Source organism: Ursus maritimus, unplaced genomic scaffold (assembly GCF_017311325.1).
Source record: "Ursus maritimus isolate PB19 unplaced genomic scaffold, ASM1731132v1 scaffold_20, whole genome shotgun sequence".
NCBI classification, from domain to species: Eukaryota; Metazoa; Chordata; class Mammalia; order Carnivora; family Ursidae; genus Ursus; species Ursus maritimus.
Genome location: NW_024424453.1, coordinates 56,190,941 through 56,217,782, shown reverse-complemented (window position 1 = coordinate 56,217,782; position 26,842 = coordinate 56,190,941). Strand labels below are relative to the sequence as shown.

Sequence of the window (26,842 nt, the reverse complement as noted above, 5' to 3'; positions counted from 1 at the left end):
ATTTTCTTTAGGAAACTTTTCCCAAATTAACAATACCCCAAGCCCAAAATGTTGTATTAGTATTCTAGGTCAGATCCCACTTTAAGAAATACTTAACTGCTTTTTGCATTGGAATTTCATTTCAAAAATTGGGTCAGGCTTGAATTATCACTTTCTTAGAATCATAGACATTGATATATTAATTGGATTGGGTGAAATGGTATCAGTTTGACCAGCTTATAATTTTCTAGTTACATTTGTTATAATTGTTTTTTGTTGTTGTTTTGTTGTCACTTCTGTTGTCCCTCTGCCTCACCTTTAGTCTCTAGCTTAAAAGCTTCAGAAGGCTTTAAGTTTCTTTTACAGTCCCCCAAGTTGCCATGTTGCAAACACTGGATAAATTAGAAGCCATGTGAGAGTGTTTTATAGACTCTGAGGTGCTTATAAATGTAACCTGTTAATATTACCACTGTCATTTTTTCCTAATTAATAAAACGTGTTCCCAGTCCCATTATGTTATATTACTAAAAATCGACTATTTCCAAAGAGGTTAACAACTATGAAAGGGGAAGATTTTGAATGTTGTAAGAAAACTTCTTACATACTTCAGTTAAAAACCCTATGTTCCAACTGAAGGAATAGAAATGCCATGTTTTACACACATACATGTGTGTATATATGTATGTATGAATGTGTGTGTGTGTGTGTGTGTGTGTGAGAGAGAGAGAGAGATACGATATGCCTAATCTGAGCCCGTAGATCACCTCCTCTTGCGGCTGGGGCATAAGGTGGAAGATGAGCTGCAGAATGTAGGGATGTGATTATCCCCGTGCTGCTGCCAGTGGGCCCCAGCTGTAACCATTTCTAGGAGTGCAAGGAAGATTGTAGGGCATCCATTTCAGGTTCATTGTAGCACGTCACAGAGAAACTAATTGGCACCATCTGTGCGAATGACTAAGTCTGTAATGTGGTCACTGGTGCACAAAGAACTCAGGTTGAGGGAGTATTTCACAGCAAAAAGGTGGTGGGATTGGAGCAGAAAGAATACTGTGGGTTGATATTCTTTTATAGTTATCAGTTGTAGAACAGCAACCCCAAGGGGAAAGAGTAGCTCTCTGGTAGGTCAACAATATCCTTCCACTGAGGGTTTAGGAAGGACATATGAACAAGACTATGGGGAGGGCTCATTGCATTGTCTTCTCTTTGCGGTGAGATTTGTCCTATGCATCCAGTCTAAATTTTGGACATTTGAATTTACTGCGGGGTGGTTGCCAGGGATTGGGAATAAGGTGTGTATTTGACTACAAGGGTACAGCACAAGGACATTTTTTGGAATGATGAACTTGTTCTGTATCCTGATTATGATGATGGTTTCACACCTCAGTGCATTTGTAAAAATTCAAAGAGCTTTATGAGTGATTTTTATGCTGCGTAAATTTAAAAATTTAAAAACTTTATTGAAAAACATGTTTTGGAAAATCTTTTGCCTCTGGCTAAGGGTATGTTTGCAAGACGAAAGAAGTGATTTTTTTTATAAAGCTTTTATTCATTTATTTATTTGACAGAGAGAGAGAGAGAGACAGAACAAACGGGGGAGAGAGAGAGAGAGAGAGAGAGAGAACGAGAGAGAGCGAGCACGAGGGGGAGGGAGGGTTAGAGGGAGAAAGAGAAGTGGACTTCCCGCTGAGCAGGAAGCCTGACCTGCGACCTGATCCCAGGACCCTGAGATCATGACCTGAGCCAAACAAAGGCAGATGCTTAACTGACTGAGCCACCTATGTGCCCCAGTGATTTTATTCCCCCCAAACTAATTGAGAATGAAATGACCTAATACCAATTAATCTAATATTTGATTTTGTGTAGCAAGTGGCTTTTTTCAAACTCCAGATAAGATTTTATAGTAGAGGGCACCTGGATAGCTCGGTTGGTTAGTGTCTGCCTTCAGCTCAGGTCATGATCCCAGGGTCCTGAGATGGAGTCCCACATTGGGCTCCTTGCTTAGCAGGGAGTCTGCTTCTCCCTCTGTCCCTCCCCACTGCTCATGATCTCTCTCTCATCCTCTCTCTCTCTCTCAAATAAATAAAATCTTAAAAAAATATTTTATAATAGAATTTTTAGAGATTCTGCTAAAAAGAACATGTTAGGAGGCATAGGCTTCTTTGGTTTTCACTTCTTTAATCTTTCATAATTCCTGTCAACATTAAAGGAGCTGCTCATCCAGAGTGCTGTTTTTCTGATGAGGGGAAATTAATGAGGTGAGCCATAGTTCAGACATTTGAGAATTCACTGGTCATGCTTAAGATCAAAAATGATCCACTGTTTTATATTTTGTTGTTTTCAAAATGTGGGCCATGTACATAAATGCTGATAATTGTATGGAAAGTAACATGCTATTGCTGTTAAGCCTTTCAAAGGCACAAGATATTCCTCATGGGCTTCTAGAATCATCAGCGTGTTCTGATGTGTGTGGACGGGCAGTAGCAGTAACACACTGGGAGCAATTGAGAATTCCAGTGTTCTAATGAGGGAGGGAGTGAGGTTGATGTCCATTAGTGGAGTCATTAAAAACCATAAGCTTGTATTTGGTACTTTTAAGTAAATAATTTCAAACTAAAAGAAACATTTTAAACAATTTGGAACATTACCTTTACTCATGAGACTTTCCTGAGGAATATTTCAACTCTCCTAAGCTGAAAAATTATTTAAGGGTTTAACCTAAGAATATATTTTTTAAATATAAAAGACTAAATAGTATGTAACTGATCCAATTGAAAGTTGATTTATCAGTTGGGTAACGAATACTTGAGTACTTACTTTGTAGTTTTTATGCTTTAAAATAAGGGTCAGTGACCTTTCAAAACTAGGGTGCTAAGCCCTGTTTATTCATTCCTTTAGAAGAAAGAGGTTTATAATCTAAAGTCTTGAGAAGGGTCTTATCTCAAGCCCTGATCAACGGATATGGTTATTAAGTCACATGTTAGCTGAGATGAATGGAATTTGAATTGTCACTAAACCTTGCTGTCAGTGGTGCTCATAGTTGACGAAGCTGCTCTAAGTATGGCTCACACGCTGTGCTTGCTGGTCTGTGAACTGTTTGTAGTGGCTTGCAGAAAGATAAGGTGCTCATGCTAAAATGTAAATCAGCAGGCTGCTGCCATCGCTGCAAATGTCTAGGTTTGGAAAGCAGTGTCGGCTGGACTCTAAGCATGCTTCGTGAGAGATGATGTGCGTTCTGGCGCAAGTCTCTCTCTCTCTCTCCGTGGACTGGTAAATAGTGTTCTGACCTGTGCTGTTGAGGTGAATACTTTATCTTCTCCATTCTAAGAAAGTTGTTGGATTTGCACGTTGGATTTCCTGCTGTTGACCAGTTGTTCCCCTTCTGACTCTAGCTGTGGTGCTTTGTGATCCTGCACCGTGACTCTGTCCACTTCCAGCTGGACCCTGGGACAGTGGATGAGGGGGAGGCCCGTCCTGCAGGAAGCTGCCTCCACCCTTTGTCTCTGCACACTGGGGTGTGTCTAGGCCCACAGATGGTGCCCTGTAGCGACTGTGCTGCTCCTGACCTTCACTGTTGCTTCAGCTGCGTTGCTCTCGTGAGCACGTGCGCAGGTGAACAGTTCTGAGAACAGTAGCGGGTATTCGGTTGGGCGTTTCAGTTAGTGGGAGAAAGAACTGACGACAAGTGTTCCTTCTCAGCCCTTCTTTTTGTTTTACACATGTAACTTTCAATCAAGTTATCGGAGAAGCTGTTCTCTCCCATATACATATACACCTTTTCATAAGGAGAATGGTAACCTGCCTCATTTTCCCTCTGGCTTGGTATCTGATGGTATCATTTGGTACAATTGTATTTTTGTTGTTAGCTGACAGCATGGAAATTACAAAGGTATTTCCTTACAGAAATAATGATCTTCTCTGTGTAAATGTTTTACTCTTTGAATAGTAGTGCATTTACGTGGTTTGAACTTGAAAGGTTCAAAAATGTGATAAAAATCCCTCTACTTCTGTCACCCAGTCAACAAATTCTCTTTCATGGGGGCAGTCAATGTGCTAGGATCCTTACATCTGCTTCCTGGGATAGTTAATGTGCAGATAAACAAATATATATGAGAATAATGATTTAAGGGCAGAATTTAGTGAATTCATTTTACATCTAGTTGTTTAGTACAGATAATGCTGTTGGCAATTTTTAAAAAATTTATGTAAAATTTTTTTGTGTCCTACATGAGATGACCTCATGCTGTTGAGCTTTAGAATTTATGACTTGAGTGGTATTTTACAAGGCAGTTTTGACCTTTTCAGGATAATAGAAGTTCCTTCATTTTGAGTAGGTGATGGGTTGAAAGATAATGAATGAGTTGGCATGCTTGTAATTTTAGGTTTGGATCTGTTTCACCTACAGGTTAGGAAAAACAAAAGCTGCTTATTAATAACAAATATTTTGTCCTGCTTGTCATCAAGGGTAGTACCAAGATTGAGTTGGGGCCAAAGCAAAGGAGCAGTCTATTTGTGTATTTGTCATAATTTTTTAATAAGAGTGAATTTCTTTAAAACTGCTTCTAAGGCCAAAAGCTTGTTTAAGCAGGTAATTGCGCAGCTCTGAGAAGAGAATCCATTGTAGTAGTGTCATTCAATGAAAATGCCCTGGGTTAGGGAGTTTTTGAAGTTGCTTTTTTAAAAAATAAGGTTCATAAAATTTAAATAAATGTGAAATAGATATACTCTTTGACCCTGAAATTCTACTTGAAGTTATTTATCCTCATGAGAGAGAAATTTGGGATGGACTTGTAGTTTTCAGCCCATTTCTCACTCTCATTTACTACTGCATATCTTTCTCCCTAGCCCTCCATATCCCTTGGCTTTCTTCTCCTCGCCACTTCTCATTGCCATCCTCTGAAATGTATCACTGCCTCTTTTCTGCTGACAACCCCTACTTTAGGCTTCTTTCTTGTTTCTCTGACTGCTTCCTTGAGGTCTGGGGCTGTGTCCTGGGCTTGGAGCACCGGAGCTTTACTGAGCCCCTCTTGGCATAGAGACCACAAAGGCAGAGAGAAAAGGGAACATCTGTCTGGCATGGAACGGAACAACTAAATCCCTAATCAGAGAATAATGTCTTTGGAGCAGGGCACGCATTTTATGTGCATTCTTGCTAGGACTGAAAAAGGAACTGAGCCCGCATAAACCTTACTCTATCACTGTGTCTTTGAATGCTTGGGTCGGTGATCCTTGGATGTTTTGGAGGAATTGTTTTGGTTGTTCTGTGTTGTTTTACACTTTCATGGGAAAAAAACATTAAAATAAAGTGAATTAAAATTAATTTTGTTTAGAATGACTATAAAGACATAGCATGAGGGATTTTGCAGGGTGGTGAAACTGTTCAGTACCCTCAGTATGGTGGTGGCCATGCAAATCTATGCATTTGTTGAAATTCATGAAACTACAAAAAAAATGTCAGCTTTACTGTATGATATAAAATAAAATTTATAAACAAAATTACTTGAAGAATTTCATGTATCCCTGCAAATAGCGATACATCTGTGGATGTCATTAATTAAGGAATCACTATTATACTGAATGAACTGTTATATGCCCCATTATAAATATTGGGATTTCCAAGAACCTAGTCAGATTATTTCCCAGTCTACATCAACCTCTCCCACCTCTTACATACCTGCCTGTATTTTCATACTTAGTATAAAATCAGTTCTAAATTGAATGAGGATAACAAGTCAGAGGTAATAGCTGATGGTTTCCTTTATTTTTTCTAAATCCTTAAGAAGAATTTTGAGCCATTTTGTATGGGAAGTTTAAGCAAAGGCAAGACATTTGCAACCATAAAAGCATCAGTTACTATTGCCTCTTTATTTAGAGAGAGGGAATTCTCATCCCTTTGACTGTCAGACCTTTAGTCTCCTCTTTGCATTATTAATATTGCTGTGGAAATTATTGAGACTTTAATCCAGGCTGCCTGTGATTCTGCCCTTCTCCTTGCTGGAAAGATACATTTGATGTCACACGTGGGACTGCCAGATGATTCATAGGGTACTAGTTGAAGACATATCCATGGAGACTCTCAGTGATGAGGATCTCTATTTAGTGGGCAGAACATCACTGGATTTATGACAGTGCTGTCAGCTCTTTGATTATGGTTTTAATTACCACCTAAACCACAGAATTGTGAGATCACATGTTGTGTTCTTATTTCAAGACCTGCTATTAGTATTTTTAAAGCAATTACGAAGCAGAACTATAATATGGTAACAATTTCATACATTAAAATATTAATGCAAGAAAAAAATTCTGCCATAGACATCAGAAAGAAGATAATTTTTAAAGATTTTATTTATTTATTTATTTATTTATTTATTTATTTGAAGGAATGCATGTGTGTGGGTGGGGGGAGGGGCAGAGAGGGAGGGAGACAGACAAGCAGACTCTGCACTGAGTGGAGCCCAATGTGGGCCTCGATCCCACAATCCTGAGATCACAACCCTAGCCGAAATCAAGAGTTGGACGCTTAACCAACTGAGCCACTCATGTGCCCCAAAAAGAAGATATTTTTGTTTGAGCCATAAGAAGAGGCCCTTGTTTTATGTTCATTCTTGTAAAACAATTTGGGAAAACTAGAATAATCTACAAATCTAAGATTAAAGTGAAGTAGATCGTGGTGAATTCTATGGGTAAGGAGTAAGCCAGGATTTGTATTTTTAAAGAAGGTTAAAAATATTTCTCCAAAGTAAAATGGAGTTTGCTTTTAAAATGTATGTCGGTTCTTGAGAATCTGTCATTTTGCTGTGTCTTCTGAATAGTTGAATATTATTTAAACAGCATGTGAATGTAGTCAAAAGTTAGAATACCTGTACTTGTGACCTTAGACTACTTTTTTTGTCTTCTTGCCTGGAGTTTATTAATAGTATTACACATATAGGTTTTACTTTAGAGAATATTCAGATTTTCCTTTTTAGATACATACATGCCATTTAAGTTTGAGGCTTTTTCTGTCACTTGACATAGGATCAGGCCTTTACATGTTCCATGTGTGCTTGAGAAAAAAAATAGGCCCTTTATTATATTCATGTAATGTTATCAGTGTCTGTATCTGTTTCTCTGTAAGCTCCACCATAGTAAGCATATTGTTTAGGTCTCCTAAATTATTGCTTTTTGTCCACTCATCTTGATTTAAGAGTAGTGTTAAAGTCTTCTGCTAAATACTGTGCTCCTATTACAAAGCATCTATTTAGTTTCTGGTTTGTGAATGTAATTGCTATGTTACTTGGTGCATAGAGATTTGTAACTGCTGTATTTTCATTTTGAATTGTGACCTTTAACATTATAAAAATATTTCTTTGTCATTTTTAATGTCTTTTGACCTAAATTTTATTGTCTGATATTAGAATTATATCCCCTCCTTTCTATTTTTCTGTTTTTCTCTAGTATACCATTATTTTTAGCTTCCCTGAATCACTTTCATTGAGGTGTGTCTCTTGTCTATAGCATAGGATTTAGTTTTCTTCTGAAAGACAGTTTGAAATATTTTACTTTTAATTGATATGTTAAGCCCATTTGCATTAATTGAGATGCTGTTGTGTTTGGTCTCAACTTTGTTATGTTATTTTATGTTACATATTCTATGTATTATGTTCTATTTACTGTGTTTTTTCTCTATATGGTGTATACTTTCTTTTTGTGTGGAGGTGTTTAGGAAGGTTTGTTTCGTACCTTTATAGTTATAACTCCTATAATATCCTTAATTCTCTTTCCCTTTACTTAGATTTCTACTATTTGGCTTGTCAGTTTTAAAAAACATCCTTGATTATGTGTTATCTGTTTGACAGTTCATTAATGTACTTTCCTTTCTTCTTTCGCCTCTCATTATTTCAGTTGTATTATTTCTACGTTGTCAAAATATTCAGCATATGCATGTATCCTTTTCAGTCCTAGGAAGCAGTTAAATCTCTCTGGTGCTTGCCATCAGTCACTCTGTCAAAGTTTCTCTGGTTACTCGCCTCTTTTTTTCATGAAACTTGTTCTCTAGTACAGTAGTTCTCCAACAATAATGGGCATGTGAATCATTTGGACCTCTTGGGTAGCGCCTACATTCTCATGCCTTACATACTTCCAGATGATGCCATTGCTGTGCCAATGAACCCTACTTTGAGTAGCAAAAGATTCCTCAAGTAGAGTTTTTAAGTTCTTGAATATTTAAGACTATTCTATAACAGCAATATTTGAAGGACAACTTAGCTGTATACAAATATTTTAGTTCAGTTTTCTTAAAATTTCTTGAAAATGCTACTGCATGTTGTCTTGGTTTACTGCTGTCAAACTTTGATGTCAGTCTGACTTTCCTCTTTTAAGAGTGACTCAGTCATTTTTCTTTGAGGTCCAGGGGTTTATTATTGCTTTTTATGTTAATCTTTAAAATCTAATAATTTTATAGGTGGATGTATGTGTCAAAGTTGCCTGGTCCAGACCACAGATACACAGTAGGCCCTTTCAAATGTAGTTTCAGGTCTTCTTTTATTTCTGGAACATTTTCTTTTTCTTTCTTTTTTTTTTTTTTTTAAGATTTTATTTATTTATTTGACAGAGAGGCAGCAAGAGAGGGAACACAAGCAGGGGGAGTGGGAGAGGGAGAAGCAGGCTTCCCACTGAGCAGGGAGCCCGATGTAGGGCTCGATCCCAGAATGCCGGGATCATGACCTGAGCCGAAGGCAGACACTTAATGACTGAGCCACCCAGGCGCCCCTGGAACATTTTCTTGAATTATATTTTTTAATATTAATTGCATCCTCTTGTTTTGTTTTTCTTCAGGGTCTTCGGTTGTATGTATGTTGGATCTTCTTGATCATTTTATTTCACTTTGACATCTCTATTTTATTTTTGTCATCTTGGCTTTTCAGTCCTTTCTTTCATGTCCCTTATTTTCATTTCCATCTATTCTCCCTTAGCTACTTTGCGGTTTAGTCTTCATTTCTAAGGTGATTTTGTCTTTTTCTTTGATTCTTTGCTGGGTTGTTACTCTCATTTCACGTCTTCCTGTTTGTTGGTTTGTTTGATATTTCTATTCTGAATTTTTAGATTTCTTACTTGGAGGTTTTCTTTCAGATTTGCAAATGCTTAATTTAATTCAGGTTTGAATCTTCAGTTATAACTTTCATCTGGTTTCTGTTTTGTTTTGTTGGTTTTTTGGGGGTTTTTTAATCTTTTTTTTTTATTTTGTTGGTGAGCAAACCCCAAAACTGAAACCCCTTGATTCTCAATGTCTGTTTTATTCTCCTAGTAACTCTGTACAGATGCTATTGCTGTTTTTCTGTTCATTTTGAAATGAATGATTTTCCTGGGCTAGCTTTACTATTTCAAATTGGCAAGGGTAAGATTTACTCAGTGGTTTCCTTAGCTCCATAGTTCACAGTGCTCCCTTCTTCTGGAATGGCAAAAATGCTGTATCTTTTTTTCCCCTTTTTCTTTGACTAAGCATTTTTTTTTTAATTGAGGTACAATTGACATATAACATTATATTAGTTTCAGGTGCATAACATAATTATTTGATGTTGTGTATATTGTGAAATGATCACTACAGTTAGTCTAATTAACATCCAACACCATATAGTTACAAAATTTTTTTTCTCATGATGAGAACTTCTTTTTTTTAATTTTTTTTTATTATATTATGTTAGTCACCATACAGTACATCCCCGGTTTCTGATGTAAAGTTCGATGATTCATTAGTTGCGTATAACTCATGATGAGAACTTTTAAGATTTACTCTGTTAGCAGCTTTCAAATATTCAATACAGTATTAACTATAGTCATGGTGCTGTATGTTACATCCCCATGACTTATTTATTTTATAACTGAAAGTTTGTACCTTTTGATGCTCTCACCCATTTCACAGGGACACTGAAGTTGGTTCCATATCTCAGCTATTGTAAGTAATGCTGGGTACATATGTCTTTTCAAGTTAGTGTTTTCCTTTTCTTCAAATATATACCCAGAAATAGAATTGCTGAATCATATAGTAGTTCTATTTTTAATTTTTTGTGGAACCTCCATACTGTTTTCCATAGTGGCTGCACCAATTAACATTTCCACCAGCAGCACACAAGGTTCCCTTTTCTCCGCATCCTTGCCAACACCTGTCATTTCTTGTCTCTTTAATAGTAGTCATTCGAACTGGTGTGAGGTAACATCTCATTGTGGTTTTGATTTGCCAAAAAATGCCGTTTCTTTAATGAGTACCTTCTTTGTGGTGAGAAGTGTGAGTATTGCTCTGGTTTGTGCAGGACCATAATTTCTACATTTTACTTTCTTCTTTTCCATAATCATCAGCCTCCATGAGATACCTGATCCTTCTGTGTAATTCTTTCCCCCAGAAATGATGCCTTCCTAAGACTACAATCTCTAGTTCTATTCATTTTCAAGCTCTGTCCTTTTGATTTTCCAGGAAACCTCTGATCCACCTATCCAAGACCTGTTTTCAGTAGTTACAGTGGAAATTTCTTTTTCTGTGGGTGATTTTATTTGTTGTCCAACACTCCTATTACTCTATTTTCCTCTCTACTTTTTTTCAAAGTTTCTTTTTTTTTTAATGTTTTTTTATTATATTATGTTAGTCACCATACAGTACATCCCCGGTTTCCGAAGTAAAGTTCGATGATTCATTAGTTGCGTATAACAACCAATTCACCATGCAATATGTGCCCTCCTTACTACCCATCACCGGTCTATCCCATTCCCCCACCCCCCTCCCCTCTGAGGGCCTCAGTTTGTTTCTCATAGTCCATATCTCTCATGTTTCATTCCCCCTTCTGATTACCCCCCCTTTCATTATCCCTCTCTTCCCCTACCGATCTTCCTAGTTCTTATGTTTGATAAATGAGAGAAATCATATGATAATTGTCTTTCTCTGCTTGACTTATTTCACATAGCATTATCTCCTCCAATGCCGTCCATGTTGCAGCAAATGTTGAGAATTCATTCTTTCTGATAGCTGAGTAATATTCCATTGTATATATGGACCACAACTTCTTAATCCAGTCATCTGTTGCAGGGCATCTCGGCTCCTTCCACGATTTAGCTGTTGTGGACAATGCTGCTCTGAACATTGGGGTGCATATGGCCCTTCTCTTCACTATGTCTGTATCTTTGGGGTAAACACCCAGTAGTGCAATGGCTGGGTCATAGGGTAGCTCAATTTCTAACTTTTTAAGGGACCTCCACACTGTTTTCCAGAGTGGCTGTACCAACTTGCATTCCCACCAACAATGTAGGAGGGATCCCCTTTCTCCACATCCTCTCCAACAATTGTTGTTTCTTGCCTTGTCTATTTTTGCCATTCTAACTGGCATAAGGTGGTATCTTAGTGTGGTTTTGATTTGAATTTCCCTGATGGCTAATGATTTTGAACATCTTTTCATGTGTCTCGTAGCCATTTGTATGTCTTCATTGGAAAAGTGTCTGTGTTCACATCTTATGCCCATTTTATGATTTGTTTGTTTCTCGAGTATTGAGTTTGAGAAGTTCCTTATAGATCTTGGATACCGGTCTTTTATCTGTAGTGTCATTTGCAAATATATTCTCCCATTCCGTGGGCTGCCTCTTAGTTTTTTTGACTTTTTCCTTAGCTGTGCAGAAGCTTTTTATCTTGATGAAGTCCCATAAGTTCATTTTATCTTTTGTTTCTCTTGCCTTTGGAGATGTATCATGAAAAAGGTTGCTTTGGCCGATGTCGTAGAGATTGCTGCCTATGTTCTCCTCTAGAATTTTGATGGATTCCTGTCTCACATCGAGGTCTTTCATCCATTTGGAGTTTATTTTTGTGTGTGGTGTGAGAGATTGGTCAAGTTTCATTCTTTTGCATGTAGCTGTCCAATTTTCCCAGCACCATTTATTGAAGAGACTGTCTTTTTTCCACTGTATGTTTTTTCCTGCTTTATCAAGGATTAGTTACCCAAGGAGCTGAGGGTCCATTTCTGGGTTCTCTGTCTATTTCTGATGGTGGGGTGTTGAGATCCCTTACTATTAATGTATTTTTATCTATATGTCTCTTTATTCTGGTTAAGAGTTGGCTTGTGTATCTTGCTGGTCCCCTGTGGGGGGCATATATATTTATAATTGTCATATCCACTTGTTGGATACATCCTTTAATAATAATATAGTGCCCTTCTGTGTCTCTAACTATAGTCTTTAGTTTAAAATCCAATCTATCTGGTGTGAGAATTGCTACCCCAGCTTTCTTTTGAGGTCCATTGGTGTGAAAGATGGTACTCCATCCCTTTACTTTCATTCCGAGTGTATCTTTGGGTTCAAATTGAGTCTCTTGTAGACAGCAAATGGATGGGTCATTTCTTTTTATCCAATCTGCAACCTTGTGGCGTTTATGGGAGCATTTAAGCCATTCACATTGAGACTGAATACTGAGAGATATGATTTTAATGATGCCATGTTGCCAGTAAAGTCTTTGTTTGTATTGGTTGTGACTTTCTGTTCTGTATCTCTTGGGGCCTTTTTACCTTTATAGAACCCCCCGTAATACCTCCTGTAGGGCTGGTTTCGTGGTTACGAAATTAGTTAATGACTGGCGATTCTGGAATATCTTTATTTCTCCATCAATTCTGAATGACAGCCTTGCTGGATAAAGGATCCTTGGCTGCATGTTTTTCTCTGAAAGAGTTTTAAAAATGCCCCCCCCCCCACCCCTTTCTCTCATTGCAGGTCTGTGTAGACAGGTCTGACGTAATTCTGATGCCTTTGCCTTGGTACGTGAGAAATTTCTTTGCCCTGGCCACTTTCAATCCTGTATCCTTGGATCTAATATTTGCGAATTGCACTATGACATGACGTGGCGTATGTTTGTCGTGGTTGAGCTTGGGAGGGGTCCTCTCTGCCTCTTGGACACGAATGTTTGTTTCCCTTGCTCGATTAGGGAAGTTTTCAGCTACAATTTGTTCAAATATTTCTTCTAGACCTCTGTTTTTCTCCACCTCCTCAGGGATGCCAATGATTCTGACATTGGATTGTTTCATTGAGTCAGTAATCTCCCGTAACCTACATTCATGGGTGTGGATTTTTTTAAGTCCAGCTTCTATTTTTGTTTTTCTTCTACTAACCCATCTTCCAATTCGCTAATACGTTCCTCTGCCTCATTCACCCTGGCTGTCAGAGCCTCTAGTTTTGCCTGCATTTGGCTCATAGAATTTTTAATTTCTGCCAGATTCGCTCTCATTTCTGCCCTTAGAGATTCTATATTATCATTAACATTTTCGTTAATACTTTTTTCAAGTCTACACATCATCTTGATCATTGTTACTCTGAATTCCATTTCTGATAGTTTGGTTACATCCATATCCATTAGTTCCGTGGCAGAGGCCACAGACTCATTGTCTTTTGTTTGCTGGGGGGGACTTCTCCTTCTCGTCGTTCTGATAAGGAGAGGTTGCGGGGTTGTCCAGAGCCCAAATTATTGACCGGGACCCAAGCCGTGCACCCTTGTTTTATAGGGATCTTAGGGATGTGGGCTTCTTTAAAGATTTTATTTATTTATGTGGCAGAGAGACAACCAGGGAGAGATGGAACACAAGCAGGGGAGTGGGAGAAGAAGCAGGCTCCCAGAGGAGGAGCCCGATGAGGGACTCCTTTCCGGAATGCCGGGATCAGGTCCTGAGGTGAAGACAGGCGCTTAATGACTGCGCCACCGAGGCGCCCGGGTTGTGGGCTTCTTGATTTTTCAGCCTGCCTTCTGGGGGAGAGGCCTGCCGAGCCGATACTCAGACAACCCTGTTTAGGTTGTGTCCCCTGGGAGGGGAGATGGGGATGGGCACACTGTGAGCCGGTATTTCCAGGCTTTTGTTCTCTGGCGGCTTTCCCTGGTGGTTTGCTGTGCCTCTTCTGAGAGTCAGAGCAGCAGTAGCCGAATCTCAGCCTCTGTCACAGAACAGAGGGATCGCGGACCGTTCTCCACTGATGTTCTGGCCACTTTAACTCTGTTTCTGTTGGTGCTGCTCAACCCTGCAGCGTCCCGGGATGTGCGCCCCACACCCGGCGTCCCAGCCCTCACTTCCAGGGCCGGTGCATCTCTGTCCTTTGTGTTTCTAACACCGCCAGCCACCGGCCGCCCCGTGCGCTCCCGGAGCTCCCGGTCTCAGTCTGGATCCAGTGAGCGCACCGGAGTTCCGTGAGAAGTCTGGTGGCGCGCGCTCCCCGCTCACGGTCCCTGTCTGTTTTCTCGCAGGTGCTGGTCTGCGAGTCCGCCCGCTCCCCCGTGCAGGTGGCTGCTGCTTCCAGGCGCCCGAACGTGGCGGCTCCCTCTCCCTTCCGTTTATCTTCCGATATCTGTGAGCGGTTTCACGGCTCCCTGCTTCGTACCTCAATACTCAGCGCTGGAGATGTTCATTTGTAGAGATCCAGATGTATCTTCCTGCATCTCAGGCTGATTCCGTGGGTGTTCAGGATGGTCTGGTACCTATCCAGCTTGACTCAGGGGACCGGTTGAAAAAGGGGTCCCCTACTCCTCCGCCATCGTAACTCCTCTCTTCAAAGTTTCTGACTTGACTCCCGACATAGATATGGGCTCTAGAGCTGGTGTTACTGGATTTGGGTGTTGATTTCCCTATTTTCATGTAACCTGAAGCTGATGCATTCCCTAGCTCCTACTTATGTTGTAGTCATAAATAACGGATACCTTCATTTGTTTGCTCCTTGTTGATCTGTTTTGTTTTGTTTGAGGATGTATTGAGAGATTTGAATTTAGGTAGCTCCTTTAACATATAAAACCCCAGAATTCTGTAATAGTATTTTTGTATCTGGAAAAAAAAATGAGTTTATTTTGGTATTTTCAGGCAGTTGTAATATATGATGTTCATTTATGAATGGAAGAAGAATAGTTCATCTTCTGTTTAGCTTATACCATATATTATATTACTTGGATTATCATTATACTTATTCTAATTTATACCTAGTTCACTACAAAATCCATTCTTGTCAACATAATAGTAAACCTCTAATATGTTATCTATAAGGGGCATGCTGGGCATGTTGTAATATTTTAATTGGATAGAGGCATTTTGAAATTCAGAATTTATAAATACATAACCATTGAACAAAATATGAAAACTTTTCCCAGAAACTTGTTACACATAAATCTGTGATTTAAATCATTTGTAACTTTGTCCCGCGTTATCAAAGAGCGGCATAGTGTGTGTGTGTGTGTGTGTGTGTGTGTGTGTGTGTGTGTCTTATATCTGTTGTATGTGCCAGTATGTGCAGTTGAAGTCAGTTAAGTTTGAAATTATTTTAGACCCTAAGAGAATTTTAAGGGACCTCTACTGTTACTTCTTAAAGTAGGGCTGAAATAAGGAGATAGGTGCTATATTCTGTAATATTTATAGGATATTTTAAAACTATTAAAAATATTTTAGGGAACTTGTTATTGAAGAGTCAAATACATATAAATACTGGTGATGGGTGTCAAGCTCAATGAAGTTTCAAGAAGTGAACATATCCGTGAGACCTTCTTGCCCTTCCAGTCAGTGCCAACCAAAAGTAGTCATTTTACTGACTTCTGTGGCCCCTTAGTTTTGCAAACTCTTTTTAAAATTTTGTATAGATTGTATCATACACTATGCTCTCTCAATACATTTTTTTTCAGTAATCTCAGTCTGTTGAAATTTTTTCTGACTGTGCTGCTTTTTTATACAGTTTTTTTCTCTGACGTGTTAATTAATCATTTGGTATCGCTGTGTTGACACGCAGGCTGACACTTGGTCGTGGCTGGCGGTGAGCTGCAGTACTACACAGATGCACTGTCCCAGCATTATCAAAGTGATCATAAATATTACATCGCTAAGTCCAGTGAGAAATTCTCAAGATGGTGGCTAATTAGAGAGATTAATAAAATATGGATATATTTAAAGATGTGGTGACAGAAGAGGACAATTAGTATGTTGCTAATTCTGAAAGTGAGTCTAAAATGAGAAAGATAATTCTGCAGTCCATATGTTAGTCATACCCCTGACTAAAGAGATAAGTTGGCAGTCTTTTTTAAGCTTCCTCATTTTCATCATTTGATTGGTTTTAGTTCCCTCAATGTGCTGATTTCAATGACTTTTTTACTTAATACTTTCTAAGTATATTATGTGTTTTTGCTGGAGTACATTGAATGTTGTCATTTGAAAATAGACGTGATCGCTCTGTTGCAAAACAAACAAATAAATCCAAAGCAGAGAGATGATGCTGGCACGTTATAACAGTAGCAGATCCTTGGATTTGGTGGGATTGGTTCCCAGAAAACCTGAGGTTTGAAGTCACCAGTCTCCATTAGATTCCTCATAAATTGCTAGCATTTTGATATTGAAAACAGAAGAAGAGTTTGCCATGGACAGGAGCAAATTTGGAAACTGGGCCTCTGCTGGTCCTAACTGCATCAACCCCCCCCCCACCACCACCACTCAGGTTTATTTTAAGAATTTAGGAAGAGAAGCAAAGAGTGACAAACATCTTTCTCTACTTAATAATTCTATTCCCTTTTTTTAATGTTTTTTAAATTATATTATGTTAGTCACCATACAGTACAGCCCTGGTTTCTGATGTAAAGTTCGATGATTCATTAGTTGCGAATGACACCCAGTGCACCATGCGATACGTGCCCTCCTTACCACCCACCAATAATTCTATTCCCTTACATTGCTTCCTCCGTGCTGAATGTGGCTAGAGTGTTCTGTGGTGTTGGAGAAGGGAAGTGCACTGGCCCCGACCTTGAGTGTGCGTGCCCCTCCCCTCCACCAGGCATGTTCACCTAGCAGATACCTGGGGACTGACTGTACCTTGTTCTGGGTCCTGAGCAGAAGCAGGCTTCGTCCCTGGCCTCTTGGAGCTTCATCTAGTGTGGACACAGAGCACCAAGTAGTCACACAGAGAGATATAAAATGGCTGGACTGTATAGAAGAACTCAGCCTCCTCGGGAGTTAGGAGGTATTTTTGAGGAGTGACCACTGTCATGGAGCCTGGAGGGAGGCGCTAGGGACAGAGCTCTTGGGGCAGAGAGGAAGGTGGTCCTGCTGAAGGAGTGTGGAGTCTCTGGGGCAATTCTCTCCTTAAAAGCCTTTAGGCTCGCCACCATTTTCAGGATTGAAATCCAGATTTAGTTTTGCAGTCCATTTGTGAAATCATGCAGCTCTTTCCCACTGCTCTCCTTCCCACACTTTAATAATACCCAGATCCTTGATGCTCCTCCAAAGGACGGAGCTCTTGCTTGCTTGGTAATTTAGGTGTACTGCTTCCTCTGCTGAGAACCTTTGTCAGGCATAGTTAGCTTAAATTGCTAATTTGCAAATTCGTTTGCCTAAAGACATGGTGCAGTGAATGCAAGTCATTCGTTTTGATATTTGAGCATCTAAATCCCCTTCTGTGTCCACAGAATCTCTGACCTTGTAAGGCAGAGTCCACCACCACCCCTCAGCTCCCCAGAAGCAGGCAATGCCAGGTGCTCCCTTTCTAGCCTTCCTTGCTTCTCGGGCATGGACATGGGCACATGATCTGTATTCACAAAGTCATAACCTTGCCCTGCAAACTTTGGACTAGAAGTGAGTGGTCCCAGCAAGCTGGTACTGTGCAGGATCCAGTCTGGTGAGGGACGCTGTGGCAGTGGCTGCTGTCAAGGGTGTCAGGTCTCTGTCTGCAGCTATGGCCCTGGCATCCTTACTAGATAAACTCCGTGCTTGATTTTGGACACTGCTGCTGTCTGGGTGACTGCTAAGCCTGGTTCTTTAGACCTTTTAGAGGGTATGCGAGCTTCCTGGTTATCTTTTAGCAAACCCCTTATTTGTCCAAGTAAAACAGAATTGGTGTTTGTAGTTTGCAAAGAAGAACCCTGTTTGACTCAAGTAGATTCTAGTGTCAGTACTTTCAAGGGCAGAGAGAAGAATGTAATTGTCTATTTAACTGCAATGACATACCCCCCTAATGCATAAGAATTGTGCATTAGTCACAATACTTATCAAGAGGAGCTTCTGCTATGTATATCAATGATGTGATTCAAGTCACAAAGCTTTCCCAAGAAAAGAACACCAAAACATTGCTATGATAGTAAAGATGGTAAAAATGCGGGTATAGTAAGAGCTGTGGGCCTTTTATTACATTTTCTATTGTTGGTAAAATATAAACAACAAAATTTGCCATTTTGACCATTTTAACTGTACAATGGAGTGACATTAATTACATTCACTGTGTCGCACAGCCATCACCATTAAGCATTAACTCCCCAGACCCCTCTCACCCAATCCCTCCTAACCTCTACTTTCTATTTCTGTGAAGTTGCCTATCCTAGATATTTCATGTAAGTGACTCATAGAATTGTTTGTCCTTTCGTGTCTGGCCTCCTTCACTTACCATAGTGTTTTCAGGGTTCTTCTGTGTGTAGCATGTGTCAGAACTTTGTTCCTTTTTCTATCCGAATGATATTGCATTGTATGGATAGACTGCATTTTGTTTATCCATTTATATGTTAATGGACATTTGGGTTGTTTCCACCTATTGGCTATTTTAATATAATTGTAAATAATGCTGCAGTGAACATTGGCATATGGTTATTTGTTGGAGTCCCTACTTTCAGTTCTTTTGGGTATACATCTAGGAGTGGAATTGCTGAATCATATAGTAATTCTACATTAAATTTTCTGAGGAACCACCAAACTGTTTTCCCTATGGCTGCATGATTTTACATTCCCACCAGCAGTGCACAAAGATACCAATTTCTCCATATCCTGGTCAACACTTATTTTCTGGGTTTGTTGTTGTTTTAATTATAGCCGTCCTAGTGGGTGTGAAGTGGTATCTCACTGTGGTTTTGCTTTGCATTTCCCCAATGCCTAGTGATGGTGAGCACCTTCTCATGTGTGTGGAGCTTCTCTACTCTCTCATTTGTGCCAAGAGCATCTGGGTTAGTTAAGTGATGTTTCACTCCGTAACTGGCATTTTTCCTAGAAGTGAGCAAACAGAGCTTCTTTAACATGTATCATTTTATCACCAGGCCCAGCTCTTAAACATAAGGCTTCTCTGTAAATAGTGGTAAAGCCTCGACAGTTAGCAGCGTTCCAAAAATCATCCCTTTTCTTCAACCCAATAAAGGGCATCTACACAAAACCTCCAGCAAACGTCATGTTTACTGGTGAAAGACTGAAAACTTTCTCACAAAGATCAGGAACAAGACAAAGATGCCTACTCCTGGTACTTGCCATTTTTAGTCAACATTTCCCTGTAATTTCTAGGCAAGGCAGTTAGGCAAGAAAATGAAATAAAAGGCATCTAGATTGGAAAGGAAGAAGTGAAACACACCATCTCTGTTTGCAGATGACACAATTTAGCAAATAGAAAATGCTAAGGAATGAACTAAAAAACTATTAGAACTAATAAATGAGTTCAGCAGGGTTGCAGAAGACAAACAGTACACAAAAAGGAATTGTATTTGTATACAGGAGTAATGAGCAATCAAAAAATGGAATTAACACAGTTCCATTTACAATAATATCAAAAAGAATAAAATGAAGACTTTATACTGTTAAGATGGCAGTACTCCCCAGACTGATCTACAGATCCGACATGATCCCTATTAAAATCCCGACTAATATATTTGCAGAAATTGGTCCTAAATTTCATATGGAAATGCAAAGGACCCAGAATAACTGAAAGAATCTTGAAAAAGAAGAATAATGTATGAGGACTCATATGTCCCAATTTCAAAACTTACTTCAAAGCTACAGTCATCAAGACTGTGTGGTACTGGTATAAGAATGGATATATAGATCAGTGGAATAGAATTGAAAGTTCAGAAATAAACACTCACATTTATGGTCAGTTGATCTTTTTTTTTTTTTCTTTTCTTTTTTTTTTGGCAAGAGTGCCAAGACAGTTGCGAGGGAAAGAATAGTCTTTTCAACAAATCCTGCTGGAACAACTGAATATCCACATGGAAAAGAATGAGGCTTAACTCCCCACACCATGTACAAAAATCAACTTAAGATGAATCAGTGACCTAAATGTAAGACCTGAGTTTGAGGTGGGTGTGAGGCAGGGACATGCAGGTTGGCAAGAGGGAGGGTTTAATGGACCAGGCCTGGAAGGTCATTTCTATTCACATTCTGCTGTCTATGGAAATCAGCCACAGCTATTGGGAGACCATGTGGCCACTGGGAGCCTGGGGAAATATGTTCCAGCTCTGTGTCCAAAGGAAAGAAAAAATTTGCTTAGGTGAATAGCTGGCATCTTTGTTACAAGGAGGTTGCCATTGGTTATCCTGGGCCTTTGCAGTTCTGAAATTCTGTTCTTTACTAGCTCTTCCTCGTTGAGTCTTATAGTTGTAAGAACTGAGAAGAAGTGAGAATGCTAACACTGAATGACCTTTTCCTTGGACTTAGAAAAAAGAGGAAAGTTCAGCCAACAAAGTTTTTCACAGCAATCCTGTTTGCAAAAAATATATTCTGTGGTCTTATAAACCTGTTTGCCAAGGCATGATGCTGGCTTGAAACCATGATGATCTCCACTCATTTCTGGCCCGTTTCCTTGTGTGCTGAAAAGATAATCATTGTCTTAAATTGTGCTGTGGAAGCTACATGAAGCTTTTGAAGATGAATGAACACTTCTTTATAGGAAACAAACAAACCAGTAAAATGAAAACCAAATGTGTGCGTTAGATCCCATGCATCAAAGATTCTCTGGAATGGCCATCAGAAAGTTGGACATCTCTTCATTAGGAACAGAGGGTCCTCACCTCAGTGGCAGGATTGTGGGAGTTAATTTGCTTAACCATCTAAGTCAGAGTCCCTCAAGAGCATCTATCTGTTTAGTGAGTTTGGTATATATATTGTCAATTGAAGAAGAAGTCATACTTCAGCTTTGAGCTTGTAATCTAATTATAATACGCTCTGTGGATATTACAGAGATGGAAGGAAGAGCAAAAGAGAAACAGAATACAAGAGGCATTATAAGCAAGGCACAGTACTGTTCATTTTTAAGAACCTGCATTCTGCAGTGTCTTAAGGGATCTTGCCTAGATATATGATAGAATCCTGAGCTTCTCTGTTATTTCCCTCACCCTGCAGCATAAGTTGGGTTTCAAATGTAGTTAATATTCATGCTTTTTATTTGAGTTCTATCCCTAAGCTAAATGTTGCATTAAAAAAAAAAAAACTATTGGGGCGCCTGGGTGGCACAGCGGTTAAGCGTCTGCCTTCGGCTCAGGGCGTGATCCTGGCGTTATGGGATCGAGCCCCACATCAGGCTCCTCCGCTATGAGCCTGCTTCTTCGTCTCCCACTCCCCTGCTTGTGTTTCCTCTCTCGCTGGCTGTCTCTATCTCTGTCGAATAAATAAATAAAATCTTAAAAAAAAAAAAAACTATTACGGAAAGACTATAAACCAGTACTGGTTGAAGTGTGGTCTGCAGACTGTTGTTGGTCCACAGAGTGTTTGATACCGGTCAACAGTGACATTAGCATGGAAGCAGGGCATAAGCATTTCGAAATGTCTAAGGCAGTTTGACATTGGTGTGACATTTAAGCATGTGGTCAGTGGTCTCATGTTGTTGAAGAAGACCAAGCAGAGTAGTGTGTGACTTGCATGTTGCACAAGCTCATTTTAGTCACCTGTAGTATGTATTAGTCTGCTTCGATTGCATAACAAAATACCACAGACTGGGTGGCTGTTTAAACAACAAAAAGTAGTTCTCACAGTTCTGGAGGCTGGAAGTTCAAGATCAGGGTGTCATCAGAGTAGACTCCGTTCCGAGGCCTCTTCCCTTGGCTTGTAGGTGGCCGCCATCTTGTTATGTGCTCACATGACCTCTTCTTCGTGTACGTTCAGAGGAAGGGAGAGAGAGAGCTCTTTGGGAGCTCTTCCTATAAGGACACTAGTCCTGTCACATCAGGGCCCCACCCTTATAGCCTCATTTAATCCTAATTATGCCTTGGTCAACCCTGTCTCCAGGTTATGGCCACAGTGGGGGTTAGGGCCTCAACATATGAATTTGGGTGGTACACAGTTCTGTTCACAGTAGGGCCATAAGTAGGTCCATAATGGACTAGGAATTTAAAACATTGGTCCTTCACCACAGATAGTTTAAGAAGCTATGCTGTAGACATAAAGGGGGCTAATTAACTTAATTACAAGTATATATTACTAATATCAAAGCAGGAAACAATTTGCTGTAGTTTTTTAACATCTGAGTATTTTTGAAGTTAATGTATCTTGATTTTCAATAAAATTGTTTGTGTGAAATGTTGACCCTTTGGAAGAGATCAGTTTAAAGACTGGAAAAGATGTATTAGGTGGTTAATTCCTAAAGAGGCCTGGGCTTAAGCTGGATATAATTACTGTATGGTAGCTGCTCTTGTAGAGTACTGTCTTGTCTGTGCAGCGGACTCATAAATCTTTGCCTCCGTCTGCTGGCTCTGCCTTTCTAGCTGCCTGAGGACACCTCCGCATGGCCATTTTGTAGGCACCGCCATCTCAGCCACTTAGAAGAGAGCACAGCATCCTCCCAGGGGCCCTACCTTGTGCTTCCTTCTTTCTCTGGCTTTCTATTGAAACACATGGGATCGCTGTCTTCGTGGTAACTCACTTTGAAACCATGGAACATGTTCGCTTTCCTCTTTGCCTTTAGATATTTCTTTTGTCTTCCACCTACTAATTCTGCCTCTAGAGTGCCTCCTCCATCAGCCTCCTTACTGAGTGCCATCCACCTTGCCCCAGGGCCCCTCTTGTCATGCCTCGTTGGAGTATATCAGTGAGCTCCTAATTGCTCTCCTTGACTTCAGTTTCTTCCTCTACCATCTAATATTTGTAACACACAGTTCTAACCATCTCACTTGTGATCTGAAAAGCCTTTGGTTGTTCCCCTTTTCATAAAATAAAGTCCAGGATCCTTAGCAAGGGGCTAAGATCCTCTGTGATCTGCCTCTTAGCTGTCTTTCCTCCCCTTCCCCGCCCACCACCACTCCTTTCACTGGCACCACAACTTCTCCGTGTCTGTGTCTCCCTGCTTCTCTGTCTGCCTGGAGTTTCCTTAGTCCTCGAATTTTCTCCCATCCAATTGCTGCTATCAGAGGACCCCTTGTCCTTCAAGGACCAGCTCAGATATCACCCTTCCCTGGTCTTCCCATTTAGGATTAATGATGAATTAGTGTGCTTCCATAACATGTTCTGTTGTCATACAGTGTTTCGCATGCATTCTCTCTCCTCTGGTTAGTGTTGGGATGGTAGCCTTTCTTTCTTTAACATCCTTCTCCTAACCTATTTGTGTCTATATATTTTAAGGATTTTTTTTTAAGGCAGCATACGATTAGCTCTTACTGATATTTAAAAATTCTTTATTTAAATTCGATTTAGTTAACATATAATGTGGTATTGGTTTCAGGGGTAGAATTTAGTGATTCATCAGTTGCATAGAACACCCAGTGCTCATTCCATCAAATGCCCTCCCTAATGCCCATCACCCAGTTACCTCATCCCCCCACCTACCTCCCCCTCCAGCAACCTTCTGTTTGTTTCCTAAAGTTCAGGAAAAATAAAATCGGTCTTACTGTTTTATCCAGTTTGAAAATTGGGATGTTATGGCATTTATATTTAACCTGGTTATTGATATGGTTAGATTTAAGTCTACCCTCTCACTCTTTGTTCCCTTTTCTGCCATCTATTGAATTCATAGAAGTTTGTGAGGATATGTGTGATTCCACCATCAGGGCCTCCAGCCCCTCTCCACACTCCCACCCCAGCTCACAGCCTGGGCCATCCTTTAAGGACAGCACAGTTGGAGCTCACGACCCCTGAGTTTATGTGACAAGACTACGTGCTGCTCTGCAGTTTGGCCCTTGTCCCATGGACCTCCTTGTCATGTGCCTACCTGCCCTGATGCCTGCACGCACGGATTCCACCTCACACTGGAGAGCCCCTCTGCTTTGTGAGTGGTTTCTGAGCTCCAGAGAAGCCGACTACAGGCCTGTTCTGGTGGGACTGCAGACATGCGCTCTCTGATCCTCTCTGGTATCACAGCCCATTCAGGGCACACATCCTAACTGAAAGTGGGGTGCTAAGGTGGCAGCGCAGAAGTGAAAGGCAAGGACAGTAGCAGACATGAACCAAACCAGGCAGATGTCCTCTGCCTGACTGTGTATTCACAATCATGATTTACATGTGAAGAAAGATGCTTAAGTTTATTTTACAAAAGATTATTTTCAGGCAGAGATAGAGATTGGATGTTAGACAGACATTAATTTAATATGGAATAGCTTATGCAGACTCCACTCTCAGGCTAAATAGAATTGGAAATGTCATTCTAGAACTAGGACCTTGTTAAAACATTTTTTTGAGATTTTGCAGATACTGTCAAGTCAATAAATTGATATATGGACTATATTTTATAAATTAAAAAAAAATCTAATTTGTGTTGTGATAGCAGCAGTAAAAAAGGCAAATAACCATAATGTATAAATAAATTATTTTGGAAATATAATAACACTCGCTTTTTTGTGCATATTGCTCTCCATCATTTTACTGCCATTTTTTTTGCATTAACTGCCTTTGTATCACTTAAAGCTATAGTCTCTAAAACTGTAATCATTAAAGTGATCATGAAATTTTGAACATTGCTTATAAAAATTCACTAATTGGTCACATTAATCAAGCTATACTATTTTTGTTCATAACAATTTAAATTAAACCGTGAAATAGGATAACCATTAGGTAGTTAATTTTTGTCACCTTGAGAACAGTACCCAAACTAAATATGATTATGTCATATTTAACACATTACTAATTAAAAAGATAATCTTTTATTTCCAATATAGCTGGAAATATAAATAGTGTGCAGAATGTAAACTTGGGCTGACTTAGTAGGATTATTGGGGAGTTTTATGTAAATCTAGTGGGTTTAATTAACCATCAATTGACTCAACTATATAAGCTTGCTCCCTTGCACAGTGACATATTCAGTTAGGTCCTAAAGACTTGGGAGAAGGTGCTTAGTCAGACGATGACAAAGTAATGACTTTATGATTTTTTTCATTGAAATTTTTATTGAGATAATTGTAGGTTCACATGCTTGTAAGAAATAGTACCCAGAGATCCCGTGTACCTTTTCCCCAGTTTCCTCCAATGGTGACATTTTATAAAACTGTAGAGCCTTGTCACAAATCAGGATACTGACATTGATACAATCTACTGATCTTGGTCAGATTTCCCCAGTTTTACTTGTGCTCGTGTGTGTGTGTGTGTGTGTCTGTGTGTTCCTTCTATATAATTTTATCACACGTGTGGGTTTGTGAGTTCACCATCGTATTAAGATACAGAACAGCTCACCACCACAAGGATTCCTCTAGTCCTTTAATAACCCCACCTACTCTGTCCTCTCCACCCCTACCCTCTGCATCTCTTACCCCTGGCAACTGCCAACTGTTCTCCATTTACAAAATTTTGTCTTTTAAAAAATATCACATAAATGGGACACGTGGGTGGCTCAGTCAGTTAAACGTCCGACTCTTGATTTTGGCTCAGGTCATAATCTCAGGGTCCTGGGATTGAGCCCTACGTTGGGCTCTGCGCTCAGTGGGGAGTCCACTTGAGGATTCCCTCTCTCCTCCGTCTTCCCTACCCCTGCTCACACACACGCATGCACTCTCTTTGGAGCTCTCTCCCTAAAATAAATCTTTTTTTAAAATGTTGCATGAATAAGTCATGCAGTATATACCCTTTTAAGATTGGCCTTTTTTTACTCAGCTCAGTTCCCTGGGGATTCATCCAAGTTATTGTGTGTATCTGTAGCTTGTTCCTTCTATTGTTGAGTTTTATTCCGTGATGTGGATATACCACCGTTTGTTTAACCATTCAGCAATTGAAGAACATCTTGGCTGATCCCAGTTTGGGGGCTGTGAACATTTTTGTACAGCTTTTGTGTGAACTAAAGTTTTCATCTCTCTGGATGAATGTCTAACAGTAACATTGCTGGGCTCTATTTTCGTGTTTAGTTTTATAAGAAACAGCCAAACTGTTTTTCAGGGTGCCTGTACCATTTTACATTCTCACCAGCAATGGATGAGTGAACCAGTTTCCACATCCTTGCCAGAATGGTGGGTGTCACTAATTTTTATTTTAGCCATTCTGATGGGTTTGTATTAATATCTCACTGTGATTTTAGTTAGCATTTTTCTTACAGCTAATGATGTTGGACATCTTTTCAGGTGCTTTATTTCCTATTCAGTAAAATGCCCATTGATGTCATTTGCCCATTTTCTTTTCTTTTTTTTTTTTTTTAAGATTTTATCCATTTATTAGAGAGGGAGAAAGTGAAAGAGAACATGAGCAGGGGAAGGAGCAGAAGGAGTGGGAGAAACAGACTCCCTGCTGAGTGTGGAGCCTGATGCGGACTCAATCCCAGGACCCTGAGATCATGACCTGAGCCAAAGGCAGATGCTTAACCCACTGAGCCACTTAGGCGCCCCTACCATTTTCTGACTTGATTTTTCCCTGTAGACAGTGAGTTTTTTAAAAAAAAGTTCTTCATGTAATCTAGATGGTAATCCTTTGTTGGATATGTGGTTTGCAAATATTTTCCCCCAGTCTGTAGCTTCACATAGCTTTTACAAAACAGAAGTTTTTAGTTTGGATGAAGTCCTCTTTATGACTTTTAAAAGCTTGGTCTTTTTTTTAAAAAAGGGAGAAGTACCTTCAATAGAATTAGAACATTTTTCAAATTAATTTTATTCCTTTTCTTTCACTTCCTACTTTCCCCCACTTTTGCTCTCTCTTTAGCATCATAAACTTTTTCTTGATTATAAAAAATACTGTAAATTATTCAAACCATAATTTATTTCAAATGT

The 26,842-nt window shown here is 39.7% G+C and overlaps 1 protein-coding gene across 4 annotated transcripts in view; it reads left to right on the top strand.

The window, feature by feature from the left end:
* Positions 1-26,842, top strand: part of ANO10 (anoctamin 10) — a 244,647-nt gene that overhangs the window by 93,063 nt on the left and 124,742 nt on the right. The gene's annotated exons all lie outside the window — the stretch shown is intronic.